Here is an 11356-nt window from a genome sequence, read left to right on the forward strand (position 1 = left end):
CTGTTTAGAAAATGTGAGCTTATAGACAATAGGTTGGCATTTCACTTACTTTTAAAGGCTCATTAATGCAAGTCAATGGCACCAACCATTCCCCATGTACACCTGAAAAATAATTGAGTTAGTCTTGGGGTACCTGACTAGACACCTGAATTAGAGATAAAGCATTGCTAACCTTTTTGGTAGGACTGAGCAGAAGAATGTCAATAGACAAGAGACGATTCCTTGAGACCAGTCCTCAAAGCCTGTTTCTTCACTCCTGTTGTGATGTCTTTAAGGGAGTGAATATTCCCTGAGAGGTTTGTTCTAGCACTGAAGGAACACAGGACAGAGAGGTATTACTTTCTCAATACAGGACAGTGCTTTAGCCAGTATGTTCTTATTAGAGCTTAGAGAGTTTAATAAAAGAGCCCTGTAACACGCATGTCCCCCTGGTGAGTTTTTGCATGCTCTCACAGTTCTAATAAAAACATACGATGAAGGTAAATTAGGGCAGATGACTGCTTCTGTCAACACTGAGCAAACAGCATCTTTAAGGTTTATGTGTGACTTAGAATTCAAGAATGCAGACTTTGTTTTTCGTTAATGTGCTTGTTAAGAAAATACTTTGATAGTTCCAGAGGAAAAAGAAAGCGTATAGAAATGTGAAGAGATTAAAGCAAAGAAAGAGCCTTGACATCAGACAGGAGCTTGTTTGATTAGGTCACCCTATAGCTTAGAAATAATTAAAAATAAGGAAGATAGATGGAGGATGTCAGGTGCTTAAGACAACATCTCGAATCTACCAGTGCTTGTGTTCCTGCAGGCCAAGACTGCAGGCTTTGCAGATGTTGAACTCATCTTTTGGCTGAAGAACTCGGGAGGATGAGGAGAGGCACCAGAATCTAGCAGGCAGACAAGCTTGCCTCACTACCAACAAATATTTGACATGCTCATTTAGTCTGGTTCCCTCTCTTTTGCTCCTCACCTGCTGCCAGTTGCTCAGCATGCCTTCAAATTAATGAAGTGGATATTTGCCTTAAGGAGCAACTTGTTCAAATCCCAGAGGAGCTGCTCGTGCCTGCCTCGTGGCTGCAGCAGTGATGCCAGCAGCCTGGCAGGCGGTGGCAGATCAAAAGGAAAACCTCCCACAGAGGTTCTGGGGATTTCCTCACTAATATGCTGACACATACATTAGTTGACTGACTGACACTGCCTAAATATTTGTCCTTTACTGCTATGTTTGGCTACGATTTTATAGCAACTTTGGTGGTTTGTGACTTAGCCCACTTTATGCATGAGCTTCTTTGACTTCTGCTTGCTGCCCTTTTGCTAACCACCACTGCAGGATTAGCAGGGCTGACATCAGGCCATTTCACCTGAGTTTTCTCTTTCTTAGTGAGAAACAAATGAGTTTTCACCTCCACCTAAGTGCTGTGGTCAGTAATGGAAGATTGATGGATTTTGACAGAAACTAATGAAGTCTATGCTCACAAATTTACCTTGTACAACACTATATGTTCATCCAGAAGCAGAAAGGAGTTCTCATATCTGCACACTAGTACAGGAGGTATTTGCATGTTTACTAACCTCCCACTGAACAGAGAAACCTGGAAATGGCATAGATGAGCTGCTGTTTCCCAGCCAGTGCCAGCTCCAGCTGCAGAGAGAGCTGAGGCTTGCTCTGTAAGAGACCAAGACAGACCCAAGACTGTTAGGGGGAAACAAAACAGAAATATCTGTCTTTACACCGTAGTCACTTGGAAACTTAATGCTTAACCAGAAAAGACAGACAGGCAGTATGACTGCTCAGGTGATCCTGAAAATACATGTTATTCAAGCACCTTCCCCAACCTTGCATTGTTTAGAACAGACACCAGTTGTCCTGCTATATAAAACAAAATAGGTAACTTCCTTTTTTTAAGGTCAGCTTGATAGGATCATGCATGCTCTTTAACTGCAGTGATAAATACATATGGTTTAGGAATTCAATTATACTTAAGTTCTTCTCTAATAAAGCTAGAACAGCTGGTTGCCAGATCCTCTGAGTGCTTCAACTTTGTCAGGAGCATCCAGCATATTTTAAAACCATCTCTTGACCCCACAGAGGAGGTCAATGTTTCTTCTGGCAGCCCACTAGTTATTTTTTAAGTGTCTTGATTTTTTTCTGTGGCGTAATTCAATTTTACTCATTATCACTACAGATGTCAGACCAAGACTAGCAAGATTACAGCAGTAGCTGGAGCATACGGTTGAGTCATATGAATAATAATCATAAATCCTTTTTGACATTGGCCCATTATTACATCCTGATCATGTCCCCTTGGAATCTCTTGTTTGGTGTAGTGTTTAAGTCATTAAAAGGTATCTCTGGAGATCCAGATTTATGGACATCTCTATCGGAGAAACACAGTATTAGCAGTATGTTTATACAAACATAAACCACAAGAATATTATATACCGATATATCTATGTGTAATGTCTATGGAGACGTACAGGAGATGCAATTAGTGATTGGCAGTCACTTAAAGAAATGTTTCTGATGGCATCTTAAAATCACAATGTAAGTCAGGCTGATGCCTGAACTGCCGTTGAAAAAAAAAAAAAAGTATATGAATATAGTAAGAAGTAAAAGAGACGGTCCTTATAGTTTTAAATGGTGATATTTTTCCTAGCTTTTACATTTTGTATTGGGTGGAATAAGCTGTGAAGACAGCAATAAGAATAAGGTTCTTCACATCCCACTAAACATTTGCTTCTTTCAAGAGGATTTTACAATTACAGGTTACCAATTTCTTGGCCATCTGTAGCAGGCAGTAGTGATGGGATCACAAAATCTGTGGGTATCAGGAGGACAAATTACAGGTAGGTTTTGGTCCAGATTTGAAGACCAATGCTGACTCACTGTATTTATAACAATCTAGGTATCAATTAATGACCTGACACAATATGCTAAATCAAAACCCTCAGGGTTTAAAAAAAACACCCAATCTAGGAATAATAATTACCAAGCTGCAGTCACAGTAATGTGACAAATCCTGAGCAGCTTTCCCAAAGATGAATTTTTGTGGCATGAGCCCAAGCCACAGCAAAAAGAGGCTCATTTACGACTCATGTTAAAGCAGCCTCCAGCAACCCCCACCTCCCCACACACCCTCAGATGCAACAGGGATACCATAAAACTGAGCCTTGTGGATTTAGAAGAAAAGGGTCTCCACTGAGATCTAATGTAAATGGGCAGCCCAAATATTTACAGGCTTTAAAACAACACAAACATGTTACCTCAGCATCCTTGGCTAACAGCATTGAGTAAAATGTGGTGAAAATTACTTCATTTTTCATACAGAACATTTTCTCAGCCATGGCAGGTTGCTTCTTACCACTATTCACCACCCAATTATCCTTTCTGTGTCCTTTTAAAACCCAGGTTAGCTGCTGAACTGGTCTCACCAGAAGTGTGGGACAAGACACAGCTGTACCCCCCCCTGCTGGCAGGTGCGCCCTGTTTGCTCTCCCTCCCATCGTCCTTTCCTTCCTTTCTGCCCTATTCCTCTGCTCTTTTGTTTTCAAAGAAGTGAAATGTCTACAGGAAATTTGTATTGTTCAAAAACTATTCAGCTTCATTTTGTGAAGTAACTTCCCTCCCACCCCCTTTTTAAAAAAACCAAATAAATAAAAAATTAAGCTGCTACACTAACCACACCAGCAGGCAGTTGGAGTATTCATTAATTCTGCCTCAAGCACCATTGGGCCATGTTTGCATGGCAGACTTACTGTTTTCTCTGCAATGGAGATCAGTGGCTAAAACCTCCAGACTTGGTCCTGCAAGTGCTGTTCACAGAGCCATGTCCACTGGACAGACACCTTGTATGTCCCCAAGCTGCCCCAGCACCCACCTGGGCTGATGCAGTGCAGCCGAGGGAAGGACAGCTCCATCACACTTGATCGGTCCTCCAGATGAAGCCTGCTGAGATGGTGGCCCCGGCCATCAGGAGAGGTAGCCTACATCTTGTTTCAAAAGGGTTTTATTTGGAAAGGACCCCTTTCTTTTTCCAAGTACAAAAGTGATAAACAGAATAAAATGAATCTAAACACCAAAATATAATAAAAGTCTGTTTCCAGGCCTGACCAACTGTCCTGACCCTGCCTGGAAGACAAACCAACTTGGTATAGCTGTGCTGATTAAACACACCAAGGCAAAGACCTGAATGGCTAAAATGATATGACATATTTGTGTTGAAAAAAATAGCCCTGCTCTTGAATTAAGTGCAAGGGTACTTTTTTTTTTTTTACTTTTTTTTTTCTTTCCCCTCTCTTAATGGAATACTTGTTACACTGATTCCCTAGAGTCAGTACGCTCTATTTTTGTTACTTGCAAATAAGTGAAATATTTTGGTGCTTGCCAATTAACAGGGCTTTTGAAACAGTTTCCTATTTGAAGAAACGAAGCAGATTGCAATGTACAGAAGTCATCCAAGAGGATACTTTATACAGATGCACCAGAGATGACATCTCTCTTGTCATCAGTAAAAATGATACAGAACATATTGCTAAGTTATTCAGCAATTTCCAGAGAATCCTCTTTAATGCACAATAAGAAACAGATCTTGGTTGTCTTTTCATGGATGTCAGACTTGCACAAAAACGCAGAATGCACTTGCAACCATTGGTGTGAAAGGGTACTTTCAAGTAGGGGCCTATTAACTGAAACATTCTGCTATAAGATATCAAAAGACTGCCTATTTGCCACAAAATGCACAAAGTTATACTCATTTTTCTTAGTGGCAGTAAGTGGTTTTAATGCAAGTAATGGAATCTAAAACCAGAAAGTCCTTATTACAATTCAGAGTGCCCTTTGTCCTTTGATAATGAACACCATATTAGTGACAGAAGAAAAACCAAAACCCTAAAACAGGTTATGTTGTTTCAGCATTTTGAACTAAGTGACCAAAACCTTATTAATGGAAGTTGATTGCATTTAATTGCATATAGACTAAAATCTAAAAACAAGTTCCAAACTCTTACTTGTTCCAGCAATGAGAATTATAAAAATATGCCAAAAAGGGATAAACTTCACTTGAGAGAGAGAGAAGGAAGGAAGGAAGGAAGGAAGGAAGGAAGGAAGGAAGGAAGGAAGGAAGGAAGGAAGGAAGGAAGGAAGGAAGGAAGGAAGGAAGGAAGGAAGGAAGGAAGGAAGGAAGGAAGGAAGGAAGGAAGGAGTCTTGTATGATATTTGCTATAAAGTAATTGTATTTGTTGTGCTGGAAAAAGACAATAGGGAAATGGAGGGAGGGAAAGGCAGGGCCAGGCAAAGCAGGGGCATGCTTTACATGAAATGTATCTCAACAGGCTGCTGGAACCAGATGTCTTGCAATTTTAATTACCCTTCCCACAATACCCATTTGGTTTAAAAGTGAAAGTAAAATTTGGAACTTGAAAAAAAAAATATTTCAGCTACAAATGCTGAACAGGAAATGCCATTTTTGTCATGGGTAAAATTGATAATCATACTAAGACAGGGCAGTATATACTTATATAGCATGTATAATGTTTAAAAAAAACACAACAGAATTGCATTTAAAACATAAAGTGAAGATGTAAAACATATTCCCCATGTAAATGAGCTCTGTGATACAGAAAAAAAAAGAAGGCTTAAAAATTGTTCTTCCCACCAAATTAATGAATAAGGAACATTCCTTTGGTCAGAAATTTTAGTTAAATTACATCTCTATCTGCAATTCATTTAGACCAGATATACCTGTTCTATCTCTGTACATATATCTCCACATTTATCTATATAAATATATGTAGATATATATTTGAATAGCTATATATATCTCCATATGGAGATAGACCAGGTAAGGTCTATCTTCTTGTCCCTGCCTATGGCAGGGGGTTGGAATTCTATGATCTTTAAGGTGCTTTCCAACCCAAATTATTCTGTGATTCTGTGATCTGGACTAAACATGGACTATATGGAGATGCTCAGGAGATTTTAGTCAAATATTCCTTCATAAAATTGTTTGGAAAAATTGTATGTTTGTAGGAAAATTTATTGAGAAATATATTTTGAAAGGAACACATTTTTACTGGGTTATTTTTAACTTCCAAATATTAAAAAAAATAATTTATACAGAAACATAAGAAACATGAACCTGAATTCCAGTAGTCTCTTCATGAGCCTTTGTACTACTTTTAAAGGGTCCAAAAAGATGGTAAAGTGGAGCAAATCCATTATCTGGTGCCACATTTAGCACTCTCTACCTTTGCCAGCACAGCTCTGTTGAGTTTAGGACCTCTAATTAACCTCTCAGCATCACTCTGGACCATACAGACATCCCAGTCACTATAAAGTTTCTTCTGGTGCTGTGAAGTGCTGTCAGGGGTGGTTAAGATGATTAAAAGAGGAGAAGGTCTTTTTAATTAGATGAACACTTCTCTTTAATCAAAAATGAACAAATCACATGATTATTAATTACCAGATTACTACTATTATTGACATATCACAAATTCTTGAGGAACAAAACTGGATTATAACAATGAATATGTTGCAGAATTATGTCTAAGAGTCGAGAACACATTTTATAATTCTGCAATAAAAATGATGGAAAAACATTTTTTCCACAGAATTTTGATTTTGTGAAAAATTTCAAAAATACCTCATTTTTATCGCAGATCAGAATGAGTTAACATTTGTTAAGAATTGAACATTTTCAATACAGAGTATTAAAAAAAAAAAGAGAGAGAGAGAGACTGGAAACTGCAAATACTGATTAGCTTAAGAAATGGAAGATGTGACTATTGACCAGATCAAACTAGTTTCAGATGAAAAGTCTGGGGTAGGATTATTCTTTAAAGTATATTCTCCTTTATTTTGTCTACTTCACTTATAAATCAGTCAAGTTAAAGGCTGTTCAGTCCATCTATTTCCAGATTATTGCAGTGTTGCATCATCTCACCAAATGGAAAAACTTCCCCTCACCTTATTTCTTACTGCTCTCCTGATTGAATTCATCCCCAAAACATCTGTCTCCCAAAAAGCCATCTACCAAAGGCAGCCAGAGGCACACGGAGGGTTTGGGAAAAAGCTGAAAAAAAGCAAAAAACTCCTCACAGAGAGTGTTGTCACAGTCTTTGATGCTGTTTCTAAAGGATCAAAACTGCTAAGGAGAAATAAAGTGATGGTGGGGACCAAATTCCATCTAGTTGCGATGAAGTCTCATTGGAACATTCCCCAGATCATATTAAAGTTTGCCCAAAGCAATACCCTGCTGTGGAGGATGACAGAGTTATGGGAAATAAATGTCAGAGTTTGCTCAGGTTATCTGTGTGATATTACCCTCCTTGAAGGCCAGGAGTTCAATCAAAGGAGGCTGCTGAGGCAGGAACCTAAGGAAGCACACACACACCACACACATGCACAGAAAGCAGAAAAAAGGTAACAGTGGTTGGGCTGTGACCTGGGAGCCCGTCTGCTGCCCCGAGGGCTGGGCAAGTTCAGCCACCAAAGGGCATAAACTCTGCATCAGAGATGGATCAAACATGCACATCTCTGCTCCAGGAGAGGAGAGTAGTGGCGGAGGTGTGAGCAAGCGAAGGGGACACCAGAGAAGTGGGGGCAGGGGGCACAGGCAGCAAGGCAGCTCCCTCTGCCAAAGGTGACAGCTGGGGCCACCTGCCTGCACCGGGCAGGGCTCTGAAGTTGGGGCAGAAACAGGAGAAAGGACTCGCATTCCTGTAACACTCCTGCCCCTGGCAGGCGGGTACCCTACGGTTTGAGTATGCTCCAAGCCACTTTGCACACTTGCTGCCCTGGTTGCCACAAGAAATAGTTCTTGGAGGTGAACCTTTTGCACAAACATGAATGGTAAATTATGGGTGACCATCTGGAAGAGAAGGACATAAGGGTGAGCAGCAAGAAGCCAGGCTATTGCATGTGACCCCAGGAATGAGAAGAGAATCAGATGCAGCTTCCCTTGTAATGCCCAAAGCTGCCGTATATTTATCAAAATGATATTTACTGGAAGGTCACATTCTTCTACCAGGGGCTGCTATCTGGATTACTGAAAATAATGTGCAAGTCTCTGTAGATTTATAATTAAGTGGTAAAGCAATGCTCTTCTATAAATTAAAGGGTGTCTGATTCTCCTAGTAATATGATGCCATCTTACTGTGAAGACATTTTAAGCACCCATATAATTTTCATTACTCTTCTAAGTGGAGGATGTGCACAAACTCTCTGAGAACAGTTTTGTATGTATAAGTAATGGACAATACTATTGCCTGTAGGAACTAATATTTTGTTAATAGCAGTTGAAATATTTATTGCTAATCAACTATATAAGGCTTTATTCTAACTTGAAAGACAAGACAACTTTGTACAGATACCACTAAAGGCATGAGACAGCTTTCCTGTCATCAGCAAAATGATATAGAGCAAACTATTGAATAATTCCACTAGAAACGCTCAGAGATCACCTTTACAAAATATGAAACAGAGCCCTGAGTCTTTCTTTGATGTTAAGATTTTACAGAGCAACAATAATGCACTTTGGATGAAGGACATTGCTTTGATAAAATATATGGTATTCAGTCCTACATACCTTTTTAGCCATGTAACGCTGCATTCTCTTTACAAGACTATTTTTTTTTAGTACTATAGACACTTCAGAAGAGTAAAAATGTGATGTGTAATAAAGTTGTGACACACAGAAGAGCAGTAAAAGACTAGTCTATATTTCCTGGCCCCAGTCAACTGACAGGGTTAAAAAGGTTAATACCCTGACACAGGACACCAGCGGCTACTGTTATATGGGGAAATCTTTTATTTTTTATGTTACTTGTCATAAAAAAAAGGCAAATAATATCTTAAAATGCTTTATATTAAGCCTAGCATCCTCAAACAAACAAATCAGAACGATTCAGATTAAACAAAATTAATATGTAAATCTTTATTTTTATGTGTAGTTCAGAGCTCAAAGCTGGTTGAAAATAATCTCCTGAAAGTACTATAAGACATTCTTGTACATTATTCTTGCTGATAACATGCAAGACTTCTGACTTTCTTTTAACAGAACTTTAACTAGTGAATATGTTTTCACGCACATATTTCACGCGCATATTTGAGGAATATGATCACTTGCATATATTTTTCTCTTTTTCCTTTAAAGAAAAGGTTGAAGAAATTTTAAAAATGCCTAAGAAACTCAGAATTAAAGTAACAGTAATTAATAAAAAGCACTATATTTATATATATTTATATATTTATATTTATAACTTCCATTTAATTAAATGGGATTTAAGTGCATGAATAATTTCAAAAATCTTGAAGGGACTTACACCTTCTTAAGCATAAAAACTCCAAAATAATTAAACAAAAAGTAGCCTTATGACTTTTTCTTTTAAACATCATGCAATATTAACTTTGTGTGAAGTTTTGAAAGATGCTAATTACTGTGAATTGTTCTTTAAATGGACTAATCAGAGAAATTTTCACTGGAAGACATGAATGTTTGTCTTAAGAGAAACAGTATTTACAAGAATTCCTTTTCAACAGGAAATTCCAGCCATTGGCCTGGTACCGATATAGCCTTTATCTCAAAAAAAAAAAAAAAATTATGCTTAAGGAAAAGACCTACCTGTGGAAAAAAAAAAAAAAAAAGAAAGCTTAGATTTTCTGTACTCACATTTATAGCATCTTCAGCAAGATACTCTGGAAGATATCATCAGAGATAGTCATCAGAACTGAGCCTGCTTAATCCCTCCCTTTTGCAGGAACATAATTTAGTACTAAATCCAGCCACAAAATTCTAGAAAAGGCTTTTAAAGTTTCTTTTGTTCGCTTGTATTTTTAATCAGTCTTAAGGCATCCACATTATCTGGAGAAAAACAATTACAGTTGAATGTTATTTTATAGAAGCCATTTTTAACTTCTAATTCAAGTTTTTATTTACAAGATAAAATCTTTTGTCTCACATATACTATGATATGAACTTCTAATACATATTCAAATGTTTCTTTTATATTTAAATACAAGCCTTCCTAGTACAACTGAGGTCACTGCTATGTGAATAAGAACAGCACAATGCCTCCCAGAGGACTGTACCGTCATCTACACATCACCTGAAGGGGCTCATCTAGCTCTGCCAGGGAATTATCATCCTTGCCAAAAGAACACTCATGACAAGGATGATAACCACCTGTCTGATAATCACCTACTGATGAGCTACATTATCTCTTTCTCTAGTAATAGAACAATAATTACAGATCATTATTTTGTCCTTAACTGGGTTTTCCATGAAGGATCAGCAGAAAACTTCTCAGTAGTAAAATTGCAAAGAATCCAACCCAAAATTGCAAAGAAAGAGTGCCTGCAAGGAGCCAGGGCTAACTTGACCTGGATATACCAATACTTACAAAACCAACTTGTTAAACTCAAAGCTCTGCTGGGAAGTGGAGCAATGCAGGGACTCACAAGCTGCTTAGCAAGAGCAAGCTGGGACTTGGTCCCCACCAAGGCTGGGCTGGGAGCCTCGGCAGGCAAAGGGCCCCAGCAGGAGATGCCAATGCAGCCACAGGTCTGACCCAGCCAGCCTCTTGCGGGCCCGGAGGCTCGGAGGTGCCAGGGTCAGGAGTGGGGCGCCAGCGCAGAGCATGTGCCCCCTGCTGCGGGAGCGTGGTCCATGGTCTGAGCACCCCCACGACATGCTGGCTAAGGGGAGCTCTGCCCCCCGGCTGTTCCCAGAGCTGAGCTGTTCCCGGGGACAGAAGAGCCCCGTTGCACAATGCTTTATCTCCTTTAAGCAATCTGTCGGGTTAAAGCACTCAGGGTCCGTGGCAAAGATAATCCTTAGACCAAATAAGCAACCATGGCTAATTGAGATTTGACAATCCAGCATTATTCACTTTAAGTATGAATTATAAACATCATATATTTATTCTGACTTGTACAGTTAGCATAGCGCAAGATATTCAGATCATGGGAGCAGCTTCTGTGTGACTGAGCTAACTATAGTTCAGTCCTTATTAATGATGCATAAACCACCCTGAAAAAAGTAAGAACTGCTTAAACATTAAACTGACACTCCGGCCAAGCCAAATATTTTCTGGTATATGTAGCGACATAGCTGCTCTGACTTTTTTTTCCCCCCCAATCTGTATCTTTCTATTTCTGCAGTTTACCTAGCTGTAAGGCCAGTTCCCATTTTATGAGTCAAATTGATGCAGCAAGTTACATAGGATGGCATCTGTTGTACTTTCTGTCAGACATTTTGCCTCTTCTTTTTGCTGTTCGTATTTCATTCTTGTTTGCCTGTCTCTTCAGTCTAATTTTAAAGTCACGAACAGGATAAGTCTGAAGTTTGTTGGTTTCAGTATAGAA

The 11356-nt window shown here is 39.0% G+C and overlaps 1 long non-coding RNA gene across 1 annotated transcript; it reads right to left on the reverse strand.

The window, feature by feature from the left end:
• Positions 1-6126: 6126 nt before the first annotated feature.
• LOC106040522 (uncharacterized) lies at positions 6127-9799 on the reverse strand. Its single transcript, XR_001209942.3, has 3 exons — positions 9663-9799; positions 6959-7064; positions 6127-6352 (listed from the first exon to the last, which is right to left on the reverse strand). It is a non-coding gene; the product is annotated as an uncharacterized lncRNA (long non-coding RNA).
• Between the last annotated feature and the right edge of the window lie 1557 nt (positions 9800-11356).

Source organism: Anser cygnoides, chromosome 10 (genome assembly GCF_040182565.1).
Source record: "Anser cygnoides isolate HZ-2024a breed goose chromosome 10, Taihu_goose_T2T_genome, whole genome shotgun sequence".
Taxonomy (NCBI): domain Eukaryota; kingdom Metazoa; phylum Chordata; class Aves; order Anseriformes; family Anatidae; genus Anser; species Anser cygnoides.